Here is a 12,364-nt window from a genome sequence, read left to right on the forward strand (position 1 = left end):
TCATTCCTCCCCTCTGCACATGGATGGGTTTAATAATGCCCTCAGCATAGGCTGCGTGTCCCCAAATGCCATTATTCGTAGGCACTTTTATGTATTTTTACCATATCTGTGTACCACCTGCACTACTATAATTATTTTATTTTATTTTATTATTTATTTATTTATTTATTTTTTGAGACGGAGTCTCACTCTATCACTCAGGCTGGAGTGCAATGGCGCAGTCTTGGTTCCCTGCAACCTCCGCCTCCCAGGTTCAAGCGATTCTCCTATCTCAGCCTTCTGAGTAGCTGGAACTACAAGTGCCCACGACCACACCCAGCTATTTTTTTTTTTTTTTCCCGAGACAGAGTTTCATTCTTGTTGCCCAGGCTGGAGCGCAATGGCGTGATCTCGGCTCACTGCAACCTCCACTTCCTGGGTTCTGGAGATTCTCCTATCTCAGCCTTCTGAGTAGCTGGGATTACAGGCGTGTGCCACCACGGCTGGCTAATTTTTGCATTTTTAGTAGAGACAGGATTTCACCATGTTGATCAGGTTGGTCTCCAACTCCTGACCTCAGGTGATCCACCTGCCCCGGCCTCCCAAAATGTTGGGATTACAGGCCTGAGCCACCGCACCTGGCCCTATTTTATTTTTTGAGACAGTGCTTCACTCTGTCATCCAGGCTGTAGTGCAGTGGTCTGATCATAGCTCATTGCAGCCTTGACCGTCTGGGCACAAGCAATCCTCCCACCTCAGCCTCCCAAGTAGCTGGAACCACAAACATGCACCACCACCACGCCCGACTAATTTTTAAATTTTTTTTAGAGATGGGGTCTGGCTATGTTTCCCAGGTTGGTCTCAAACTCCTGGGCTTGAGCCATTTTCCTGCCTCAGCCTCCCAAAGTGCTGGGATTACAGGTGGGAGCCACTGTGCTCAAGCAGACTTTGATTTCCTTAGTGTTTTTCTTTAAATGGTCTTATTTTAAACCTGAAATTCCAAGTAAATTTGTCATCCTTACCCTGTGTAATGATGCACAGGTGCATCTGGTTTCCTGAGAATTGCCTTTGAGTGTTCATTATCTTCACCCAGCGTGAGAAGACTTGATCCTCATCCTGAATTCTTCACTTAAAAAAATAACCATTATTTACTGGCCGGGCATGGGGACTCACGCCTGTAATCCCGGCACTTTGGGAGGTGGAGGCAGGCACATCACTTGAGGCCAGGCGCTTGAGACCAGCCTGGCCAACATGGTGAAATCCTGTCTTTACCAAAAATACAAAATTTAGCCAGATGTGGTGGCACATGTCTGTAATTCCAGATATTCAGGAGGCTGAGGCAGGAGAATTGCCCGGGAGGCAGAGGTTGCAGTGAGCCAAGATCACGCCACTACACTCCAGCCTGGGTGACAGAGTGAGACTCCGACTCAAAACAAACAAACAAACAAAAACAACAAAAAAACCCCAAAACAAAAAAAAACAAACACCAACCCAAAAAACCCACCATTATTCACGAAGGAGAACCTGGATTTTTCAGTAATGGCCTTGCTCAGTGGCTCGGTGTCTTCCCATCACTGTTACATCCTCATTACAGCTCTGCAGGGAAGGCATTCTTATCCTTGTGGGAAATTGAGGCACAGAAAGGCTTAGTAACTTACTTGCCCAAGGCCCCATAGTTCGTAAGAGGTTGAGCTGAACTCAATCACATTTTATTTCCAAAGCCAACTGATATGATCTTGCTTGCCTTCTAAAATTAAAAGTAGGATGATGCAAAGCTATAGTTAAGAAATCATGGGCCGGGTGTAGTGGCTCACGCCTGTAATCCAAGCACTTTGGGAGGCCAAGGTGGGAGGATCACCTGAGGTCAGGAGTTCAAGACCAGCCTGGTCAACATGGTGAAACCCTGTCTCTAGGAAAAACACAAAAATTAGCTGGGCATGGTGGCGGGCACCTGTAATCCCAGCTACTTGGGAGGCTGAGGCATGAGGATCGCTTGAACCTAGGAGGCAGAGGTCATAGTGAATCAAGATCACGCCACTATACTCCAGCCTGGGCGACAGAGTGAGACTCTGTCTCAAAAAAAAAAAAAAAAAAAAAAAAAAAAGAAGGAAGGAAGGAAGAAAGGAAGAAAGAAAAAAAAAATCATGATGGCAGATTCTGTGCCATCAGGGGGACTCACTATGTAGTGGGGCAGACGGAAATGGTGGGAGGCAGACACGTGAGCACAGTGGGTGGACCATGCTGTGATAGAGGCATGCGCAGGGTGTGAGACCTGGATATACAGGAGGTTCCAGGAATGTGTGGGCTATAAGTCCTGGAGATAGTGGGGTGGGGAGTGGAGGGTTGTAGGAGGAGGAGTGGAGAAGAAGGAGCATTAAAGGGTCCTGCCTTTGATGTCATTGCCCCGGCTAGGTACCTGTGGCTCCCTCTGATCACTTATAGGCCATCTAGTAACATTCTCTTCTTGATGGGGTGGCTCTGTCTGGGGCTTGGGTTGGGGCGGGGGTTGTGCTGGACCACTGTGAGATAGGCAAGGAGGACGTGCTCAGGTGGGAGTGGGGGAGCTACGTGCAGAGGCACAAGCTGGAATGCTAATACCATTCAGTGATCATGATCTTGGCCTCAGTTTCCTCATCTGCCAAACATCCCAGAGTAAACACAGAGTACCGCCCAGGCTGCCCTGCAAGGAAGGACGTGCTGACCATCTGCAGGAGTGTGGTCAGCAGATGGTCTCCAGCTGTCAGCCCTTTCAAGGTTGACCTCAGCTGCAGAGCCCCTTCTCTGCAGGGGCTGCCCACGTAGCTGGTGACAGAGTGAAGTGAGGTGCAAAGGTCTGGCCATTTCAACCCAGTAAGGGACACCCTAATGGGCAAAACTCCCTCCAGAGCTCAAGGCTCCTGGGTGGGCGGAGGTTTGTCTGCACAGCCCTGCTTCCTCCCCTTTCTGCCAACAGGTGTTGATTCCAACTAAACCTCTTGCACCCCAGTCTCTATCTCAGCATCTACTTTTGGAGAACCCAGCCTGTGATCTAACCCTATTATTATTTTTATTTTTAAATTTAATTTAATTAATTTATTTATTTAGAGACAGAATCTATCTCTGTCGCTTAGGCTGGAGTGCAGTGGTGCAATCTTGGCTCACTGCAACCTCCACCTACCAGGTTCAAGCGATTCTCCTGCCTCAGCCTCCCAAGCAGCTAGGATTACAGACTTCCGCCACCACGCCCGGCTAATTTCTTTTCTTTTCTTTCTTTCTTTTTAGACAGAGTCTTCCTCTGTTGCCAGGCTGGAGTGCAGTGGCATGATCTTGGCTCACTGCAACCTCCACTTCCCGGGTTCAAGTGATTCTCCTGCCTCAGCCTCCCAAGTAGCTGGGACTACAAGTTTGCGCCACCAGGCCCAGCTAATTTTTGTATTTTTAGTACAGATGGGGTTTCACCATGTTGGCCAGGATGGTCTCGATCTCTTGACCTTTTGATCCACCTGCCTCAGCCTCCCAAAGTGCTGGGATTATGGGCGTGAGCCACTGTGCCCGGCCAACACCCAGCTAATTTTTGTATTTTTAGTAGAGATGGGATTTTGCAATGTTAACTAGTCTGGTCTCGAACTCCTGACCTCAGGTGATCTGCCCTCCTCGGCCTCCCAAAGTACTGGGGTTTCAGGCATGACCCACCGTGTCCAGCCTGATCTACCCCTTTTACATGCCAGGACATAAGAGGCATGCAACCCGTTTTGATTAAACAGTTCTGGTTATGAATCTAAAATGTGAGAGTGATTTTGCTCGTTGGGACCTACCTTCTGGCCAGCCCTAGATTCACTTTTGGTGGAGGCATTGCCAGTAGGTAGCTAGGAAGATCAGTCTGTGGGATTCAGTGACAGCCCTCCTTCATGATCTGGCCAGCATAGAACCAGGGCAAATAACTACACAGGCTGAGGGGCAATTGCAGAAGGGCTTTTGAGAGAAGAATGGCGATTAAGAAGATGGTAGGTATTTCAGGCACTGCATCATTTCCATTTAGTGGCTCTAAAGACATTTATGAAGCACATATGGACCAGGCCTTGTGCTAGGAGGTAGAGGTGCTTTGGAGAAATACCTTGGGGAAGGGCTGAGCGTAGTGGCTCATGCCTGCAATCCTAGCACTTTAGGAAGCCGAGGCAGGTGGATTGCCTGAGGTCAGGAGTTCGAGACCAGCCTGGCCAACATGGGAAACCCCATCTGTACTAAAAATACAAAAGTAGCCGGGTATGGTGGTGCACATCTGTAATCCCAGCTACTCGGCAGGCTGAGGCGAGATAATCGCGTGAACCCCAGGAGGTGGAGGTTGCAGTGAGCTGAGATCGCACCATTGCACTCCAACCTGGGTGACAAAAGGGGAAAGCCTCTGACCCTGACTGTCCCCAACAGACTGTCCCCAGCCCCATGAGCTTTGGATATTTTCTTAATCAGTTCCCCTCTTATTTACTTTATTTTCACAGAATAACCGCTGTTTCTAACTAGAAACCAAGCATTAACCAAATAAAAAACTCAAAAGTTCTTCTTTACCATTTAATAATGTCAACTATTTAGGAGGTTTAAAATTCTCTCCTGATCCTTGTTGTTGTACATGGTGTCTACTTCATAGTCTTTGTTGTGAAATTGACATTTTGGGTGCTCTTTTTGTCACTTGGCGTTATTTTATAGAGATTGTTCCTTGTTTCAGTAAAATGAATATATTTGTCATTTTGATGCCTGCACAATATTTTATTGTGTGGTCAAGTCATATATATATATATATATATATATATATATATATAAATATATATAAAACTTACATATATATGATTATATATATATATAACTTATATGTATATAATTTTCTAGCTCTTGGGAACTTGGTAAAAAATAATAATAAACAAATTTGGTTTAGCCATACCTTATTGCCAAGTAGGCATTACATCTACTTGTAGCATTTATTTATTCATTTATTTGAAACGGAGTCTCGCTCTGTTGCCCAGGCTGGAGTGCAGTGGCATGATCCCGGCTCACTGCAACCTCTGCCTCCCAGGCTTAAGCGATTCTTCTGCCTCAACCTCCTGAGTAGCTGGGATTACGGGTGCGTGCCACCACACCCAGGTGTTTTTTTGTTTGTTTGTTTGTTTTTTTGAGATGGAGTCTCACTCTGTCACCTGGTCTGCAGTGCAGTGGCACAATCTTGGCTCACTACAACCTCCACCTCCTGGGTTCAAGCGATTCTCCTACCTCAGCCTCCTGAGTAACTGGGACTACAAGAGTGTGCTACCAGGCCCAGCTAATTTTTGTATTTTTAGTAGAGATGGGGTTTCACCCTGTTGGCCAGGATGGTCTCCATCTCTTGACCTCGTGACCCGCCCACCTTGGCCTCCCAAAGTGCTGGGATTACAGGCATGAGCCACTGTGCCTGGCTGAATTTTTGTATTTTTTAGTAGAGAGAGGTCACCATGTTGGCCAGGCTGGTCTCAAAATCCTGACCTCAAGCGATCCACCCACCTCAGCCTCCCAAAGTACTGGGATCACAGGCATGAGCCACTGTATCCAACCTTCTAGGTCTTCTTTATTTTTTATTTGTATCTTTTATTTTTGAGACAGAGTCTTGCTCTGTTGCCGAGGCTGGAGTGCAGTGGTACGATCTTGGCTCACTGCAGCCTCTGCCTCCTGGGTTCAAGCCATTCTCCTGGCCCAGTCTCCCAAGTAGCTGGGACTACAGGCATGCACCACCATGCCTGGCTAATTTTTTTGTAGAGATGGAGTTTCGCCATGTTGGCCAGGCTGGTCTCGAACTCCTGACCTCAGGTAATCTGCCCGCCTCAGCCTCTAGTTCTTCTTTAATATAGAAAATATATTTATAATTGTGGTTTCATGTATGGAGTAGGTTATTTTTTTTTTCTCTTGAATAACTTCCTGGTATCCATCCAGAAGTGAGATCCTGCAAAGCAGTCCATCAGTTTTGTTGGCATTTCTCTCCAGAAAGATGGTCAAATGTATAGCTTCATGTGCATTTTTCCACACCTCTGTCAGCTTAGAGTTTTACACCTTCTAAAAGGTTTTTAGTTTAACAAGTTGATGTTCTTCCTGAGTCTAGTTTTTGTTTTATTTTTTATTTTATTCATTTATTTTGAGACAAGGTCTTGCTCTGTCACTCACACTGGAAGGCAGTGGCGCGATCTCCGCCTCCTGGGTTCAAGCGATTCTTGTGCCTCAGCCTCCTGAGTAGCTGAGACTACAGGGGATGTGCCACCACACCTGGCTAATTTTTGCATTTTTAGTACAGACGGAGTTTCGCCATGCTGGTCAGTCTGGTCTCGAACTTCTGGCCTCAGATTATCCACCCGCCTTGGCCTCCCAAAGTGCTGGGATTACAGGTGTGAGCCACCGCATCCGGCCTCTAAATTTTGCATTTCTCTGGGAAATAGACTTTCAGAAAGTGTTTTCTCTTGAGGTATGATATCCCAGGAGGTGCCAGGAGATGGCGCTGTGACCCTGTACTTAGGCTCCCTCAGAAGGCACTGTGGACTTAGTGGTGGAGGTGGGGGGAGTGTGTGCATCAGGAGAGGGGATATCAAGAAATCCAATGGGCTTCCCTGTAGCCCCAGTTTCCCACCTGAGTTCAGAAGACCTGGTTTGGGGGATGTGGAGTCTTCATTTCCCTGCCCTGCCCTGTGGTGAATCTTTCATTCTATCCAAGTTCAACTGAACCTAAGTCGATGAAGTGTTCACTCAAGAGGCCAGACATAGTTCATGCCCTCCAAAACACTTATTCATAAGCAAGTGGAGTGAAAATGCTGCATTTCCTACAAAACAGGTTCAAAGTGCTATGAGTTACTGGAAATTCGAGAGGTTGCCTCCAGCTACAGCGCTGAGGTCTTGCTGAGAGTGGGGATTAGGCTGGGCTGACTGGGGAGTTGGAGTGTGAACAGAGCATGGAGGGGAGTGGAGACCAGGGTTTGGAGTCTGAACAAGAGCCGCTATGAGCCTGGATCCTTCCTGGAGACAAAATGGAAGTTGAGACTGGGAAAACAAGAAAAGACACACTGTGATGGAACCATGATGCCAAGCGGAGAAGTATAAACTTTGTTTTGCAAGCATCGGTGTGCCTGTGGAAGTTTTACAGCAAGAAAATGGTAGGATCATGTCTCTACTTTGGCACAATTATCCTGAGGTTTAGTTAATTCAGTGGTTTTCCTTCTGTGTTCTACAGACGCATTATCTTCGTCTGTCTGACCTCTCAGTAGTGGCTGGTAGGGTTGCCTACTTTCCTCTTCCTGAAGCCCTCTCTTTCCCTGGCTTCTGTGAAGCCCCTCCTCTGTCTCCTTTGCAGCCTCTTCCCTTCATCCAGCCATTAGACTGCACCTCAGCGAGGCTCTGCTCAGCCTGTACTCTCCCCTGGGCCATCTCAGGTTAATTATACCCTATACTGAGATGACTCAGCCCAGGCCTCCCTCTGAGCTCCAGACCCATTTATCCAACTGCCAACTTGACAGTTCCTCTTGACTGTTTCGGAAGCATCTTTAACTCAAGTCCCAGACTCCCCCACCCAACCTTGCCCAACGCTGGTTCTCTTCCGGTGTTCCTTGCTGCGGGGACAACCAACACCAGCATCCATACAATTAATCAGGTTAAAACTCTCTGAGGCATCCTCCACACCTCCCCCTTCCTCAACCCCTTTCCCAACCCATCCCCAAATCCACTGGACCCGACTTCCTTGACACAGATCGAAACTGTCTGCTCTTCCCATACTCCTCTGCCATTCACGTAGGTCAAAGCCACACCGTTTTTCACTTGGACCGCTACAGAGCCTCCTAACTGCCTTTCTGCATGGCCCCCCTCCAATCCCCTCTTCACACTGTGGCCAGAGCCATCTTTTCAAAGTATAAAACTGACCATGTTGCCAACTACCTTAGTGAAATCTCTACATTGGCTTCCCATTGCTTTTTTTTTTTTTTTTTTAATCCATATTGTTGAAATAATACAGAAAAAAAGCATAAAACAAATGTACAATTGAGGACGCTTGAAACAAGCTGCCATGAAAAGAGACAACGTTGACAGCCATCCCTCTCTATGTGTCCCTCAAAATAGAACTGCCTCCTGCCCCCACCTCCAGGCCAACTCTCCTGACTTTTATGGTAAGTATCTTTTTTTTTTTTTTTTTTTTGATCACTCCAACATGCATCCCCTAAATACTATAGTTCAGTTTTGCCTGCTTTTTAAAAAAATTATCTATCTGTTAGGTCTTCTTTAATCTAGAAATCCTCCTCCATCTCTTTTACCTTCCCTCTTGCAATGAATTTGTCCTGTAATGTTTCCATTGCTTTTAAAATAAGAAAAAATTCTCTTCCATTCCCGTAAGGCCTTTCTTGGTCTGATTTCCCCCAAATCCCTCTAGCCTAATCTGCCAACAGGCTCTGCTGTTCACTCTCATTCCAACCTCTTTTTGCCCACCCCCCCTACTCTCCCTCCATCACTCCCCTCCACTCTCCATCGCACCCGCCTCCCCCTCCCTGCAGTTCTTTTGGAAAGGCTGCTCCTTCTGCCTGAATTGCTCTTCCCTCCCTTTGTCTCCCAGTTAACCCCAACTTATTTATTTTACATCTCAGCTAGAGTGTTCCCTCCTTAGAGAAGCCATCCCCTCCCGTGTGACCTGGTCAATCCTCACCCCGCAGCCTCTTACAGGCCCCTCCCTTCTTTACCCCAGCACGGTCAAAGTTGTTGGCTTTCCTTTTGCTTGAGAGATGATGTGATTAAAGACTGTCAGCTCCATGCGGGTAGGAGTTATGTCCACTTTTGCTCACCATTTTTCCCCCCGCTACCCAGCTGGGAGCCTGGCACATCACTGTCCAATTACAAATTTGCTGACTGCTGCCCAGGGAGAGAGACAGCAGACAAGACATCAAAAGGGAGGCTGGCTGCGGAGACCTGGATTTAGGAGCCCTGCTTCCCGAAGAAGTGAGAGCTGAAGCAGCAGGGACAGGTGGTGTCCCAGGAGCAGAATGGAGGAGAGGAGGGCAGAGGTTCTTCCCTAGAACACTTGAGGCCAGGCCAGTACCCTTTGCCCACTGCACGTCAATACCACAGGAGCCAGCCTGGGCCAGAATGGCTGGAGAGGCTCCTGGGGCCAACCACTCCCACTTGGGCCCATGGGGCTAAGTGGAAACAAATGTTCCCTGGCTTTCCCCCAGCCCCGTTGTGGTGGGCGAGCAGCAGCCCCTCCCTCCTTAGCCCGTGCTCCTCTACCCCCTTTCAAGCTCCCCCTGAGTTCTTTCTCCCCGGACTGGGGGGGGGGCATGGATAGGCTTGAAAGAGGTAGAAGATGGGAGGCAGGTGGGCTCTGTGGGAAGCTGGGGCCTGGTATAGGGGATTCTCTTATCCCTGCCTTGACTAGAGCCACGACCTTGCTCTGGAAAAGCACACTTTCCTGGCTTCAGGTGGGCTGCGAGTGTGGGAGGAGAGCTGTCTGCGATGCAGAAGGAAGAGGAAAATGAGCCTCTCTCCTCGCTGTCTTTTCTTTTTCTATCTTTCTCCATCTCTCTAAGGGGTTGGCCTTTCCTCTCTCTGTTCTCCAGGGACCCAGAAACCAAGGGCTCTTAGGAATTCTCAAGGCATGTCACCTCCCTGAAGGAATAGGAGTTCCTGGGGACAGAGAGAGGGAAGGACAGATAGGAGTTCTGGGGACAGAAGGAGGGAAGTAGGGAGGGAAAGAGGGAGGTTCTTGGGAGGGGAAGGGTCACAGGCCCAAATTCCTGGGCTCCTGCAGCTTTAGCCATTCTGAGAAATGACAAACAGAGAAAGTGATTTAGAGACAGACACAAATAGAGACCGAATTATGGACATGGGAGAGATGTAAAAAGGCACAGAAAGACAGTGAGAGAGAATCCGCCAGAAACAGAGGGCTTTGCTTTCGCCCGCAGCGATTCTGATGTTATCTATTTCCAGCTGCCTCTCCCCCCCAACTCCACTGCCCCCACTCTGCCCCTCCTTCCTCCTTAACCTTCAGTCTCTCCTTTCCTGTCTCCCTTTTGCGCAGGGCCTAGACATAGTATGAACGGGTTCCCAGGATTTAAGGGAGAGCGATGAAGGAAGGTGGGGTGGGCAGGGCCCAGAGGATAGGGAGGGGGGTCGGACTGTCACCTCCCCATTCAGGCCACCCGTTTCCGGGCTGCTGTCTTCCCACTCTAGTCTCTTGTGAACATTCTTCTGCATGCATATCTCTGCAGAGGTGGGGTGTGTGTGTGTGTGTATGTGTGTGTGTGTGTGTGTGATGTGTTTCAGCCTGAGCCAGCCCATCTGTGTGTCCGTCCATACCTGTGGGTAAAAAATCACAGCATTATCTGGGGGAGGGAGGATGTCCTGTGGTTTCTGTGGGGTTATCTGGAGGCCTGTGCCCAGTCATTGGTGTGTGTGAGGGGGCAAGTATGCCACATATCTTGATCTATCTTTGTGTACCACGGTCTGTTTCCTCCTGCCACCCCCCTCCAGCCCCTGCTCCTTTGTAAGTCTTCTAAGGTGATACTGGTGGGTTGAAGGCTCAGGAACATCTGAATTCATCTCTTTGGAGGTTTGGGGGCAAAACAACAGAAGTCATCCTCTGGCTCTGCCCAGATGTCAGCCAGCCCCTTGATGAGGATGCGGAGAGGGCAAAGGAGAGTGAGCAGAAGGGTGCCCCTGGGGCAGAAGCCCTAGGAATTGGGACTCCAGGAGTCCTGCTTGTCACAGATTCCAGCCCACCTCCCCGCCACCCCCCAACCCTGCAATGCTCTGCAGGCACTACTGGGCCAACTGATTCTGGAATGGGACTGTGTGGGGGAGGGACAAGGGCTTGGGGAGTCCAGAGATGGCAAAAGAGTCTGCAAGATCTGGCCAGAGTGAGTGCTACAGGAGGGGTGGGGCCAGCTGTGTATGTTTGCAGGAAAGGTGGGGGGTGGGGGCAGAAAGGCCGCCTGCGGGGGAGAAGGCTTCTTGGCAAACGCCCCAGTTTCCTGAGCTGATCCCTGCTCCCTGCCACTGCTCCCAATTCTGTTGTTTCAATAACATCATTTTTATCCACCCCACAGAGAGACTGTGTCTTAGGAGGGGGAGGCGGGGAGCAGGGCTAGGGCATGGGGGAGGGGTGGTAATGGAGAGAGGCTGGGGTCTGGAGGCAGCAGGGACTAGATTTGGGGCGCTCCCTCCTCAGGCAGAGGCAGGGCGGTCTCAGAGCCCAGGTCCCCTGATGACAAAGACAAATACATTAAAATTCTTGCCTCAGAGAAGAATGCAGGATAGGGAGAGCATTTCATAATCTGCAATAACAGTAGCAGGGTGGGAGCAGGGCTGGGCAGGGGGTTCGGAACCCAGGCAGTGGCTCCCAGGAGGCTGGCCACTGGCCACCTGCAGCCTCCAGGGACCTCCAGAGCCCTCTAGCTGGCTATTTGGTACCACATGGCCGGAGTGTGCACCCAACCTGGGTATGTCTTTGAATGTGTAGTGTCCAAAGTTGGCATTGACCTGTAGTAACTGTCCAGATTGGCATTGCCCCGTAGAAACAGCAACTGTGTGCAAAGTTACTAGGTGCAGGGGCTCTGTGTGGCATTTGGATAATGTTAAAGGCTAAAATGGGAGAGGGCAGTGCTTGGACCAGACCCTCTCTCTATGACTCCCCCGTTCCCCTTCTTTAGCATGTCCTAGTCCCTTCATCAGAACTCTCTGTATCCAGTACAAGGGGTTGAGCTGATGCAGACTGGACACCAGAGCCCTGATACGGAGCTTGCTCGCAGGCAAGGCCAACACTTTTCCAGTTCTCTCATCTCTGTCTGCTCATTCCTTCCCCCATCTGCCTCCTCCCCTGGGGTCACCTCCCTTAGCCCCTTGGCCTCATCTTGATCTACTTGTCCCCCCTCTCTGGGCGACTCAGGATCTTGTCTTCTCTTTCTGGTCACCAAGGTTGTTTGTCTCTCTTGGAAGTGACCTCAGTCCCCACGATCAGGTCCCCCTCTCTCCCAACAACCAGGAGTTTTCTTCTGGGCACCTGACGTTTCTGCCATAGGGACTCGATCTGTTCTCCCCACTCCAGGACAGCCTTAAAGGTTGATGGTTGCTCTTAATGGTAGTGGCAGGGAGAATGTCCCACACCACCTGTCCCTCAGCACCCTGGGGCACGTCAGGGGCTGGAGGGACAGGGGCTGCTGCCCACTGCCAGCTGAATGGCGTGATGAATGGAGCTGTCCCTCCTCCCCACGGAGCCTTTGATCTCCTCCCCCCCCGTGGGGAGGGGGCTGGGGCATCAAAGACATTTTTGTGGCATTAGAAAATCAGATAAACGCCATCTCACCTGCAGCTGGCTCTCCCACCCCTTCTACCCGGGCCAGGTTGGGGGAGGAACTTGAAGCAAAGACCC

The sequence above is a fragment of the Theropithecus gelada genome, chromosome 12 (assembly GCF_003255815.1).
Source record: "Theropithecus gelada isolate Dixy chromosome 12, Tgel_1.0, whole genome shotgun sequence".
Classification (NCBI taxonomy): domain Eukaryota; kingdom Metazoa; phylum Chordata; class Mammalia; order Primates; family Cercopithecidae; genus Theropithecus; species Theropithecus gelada.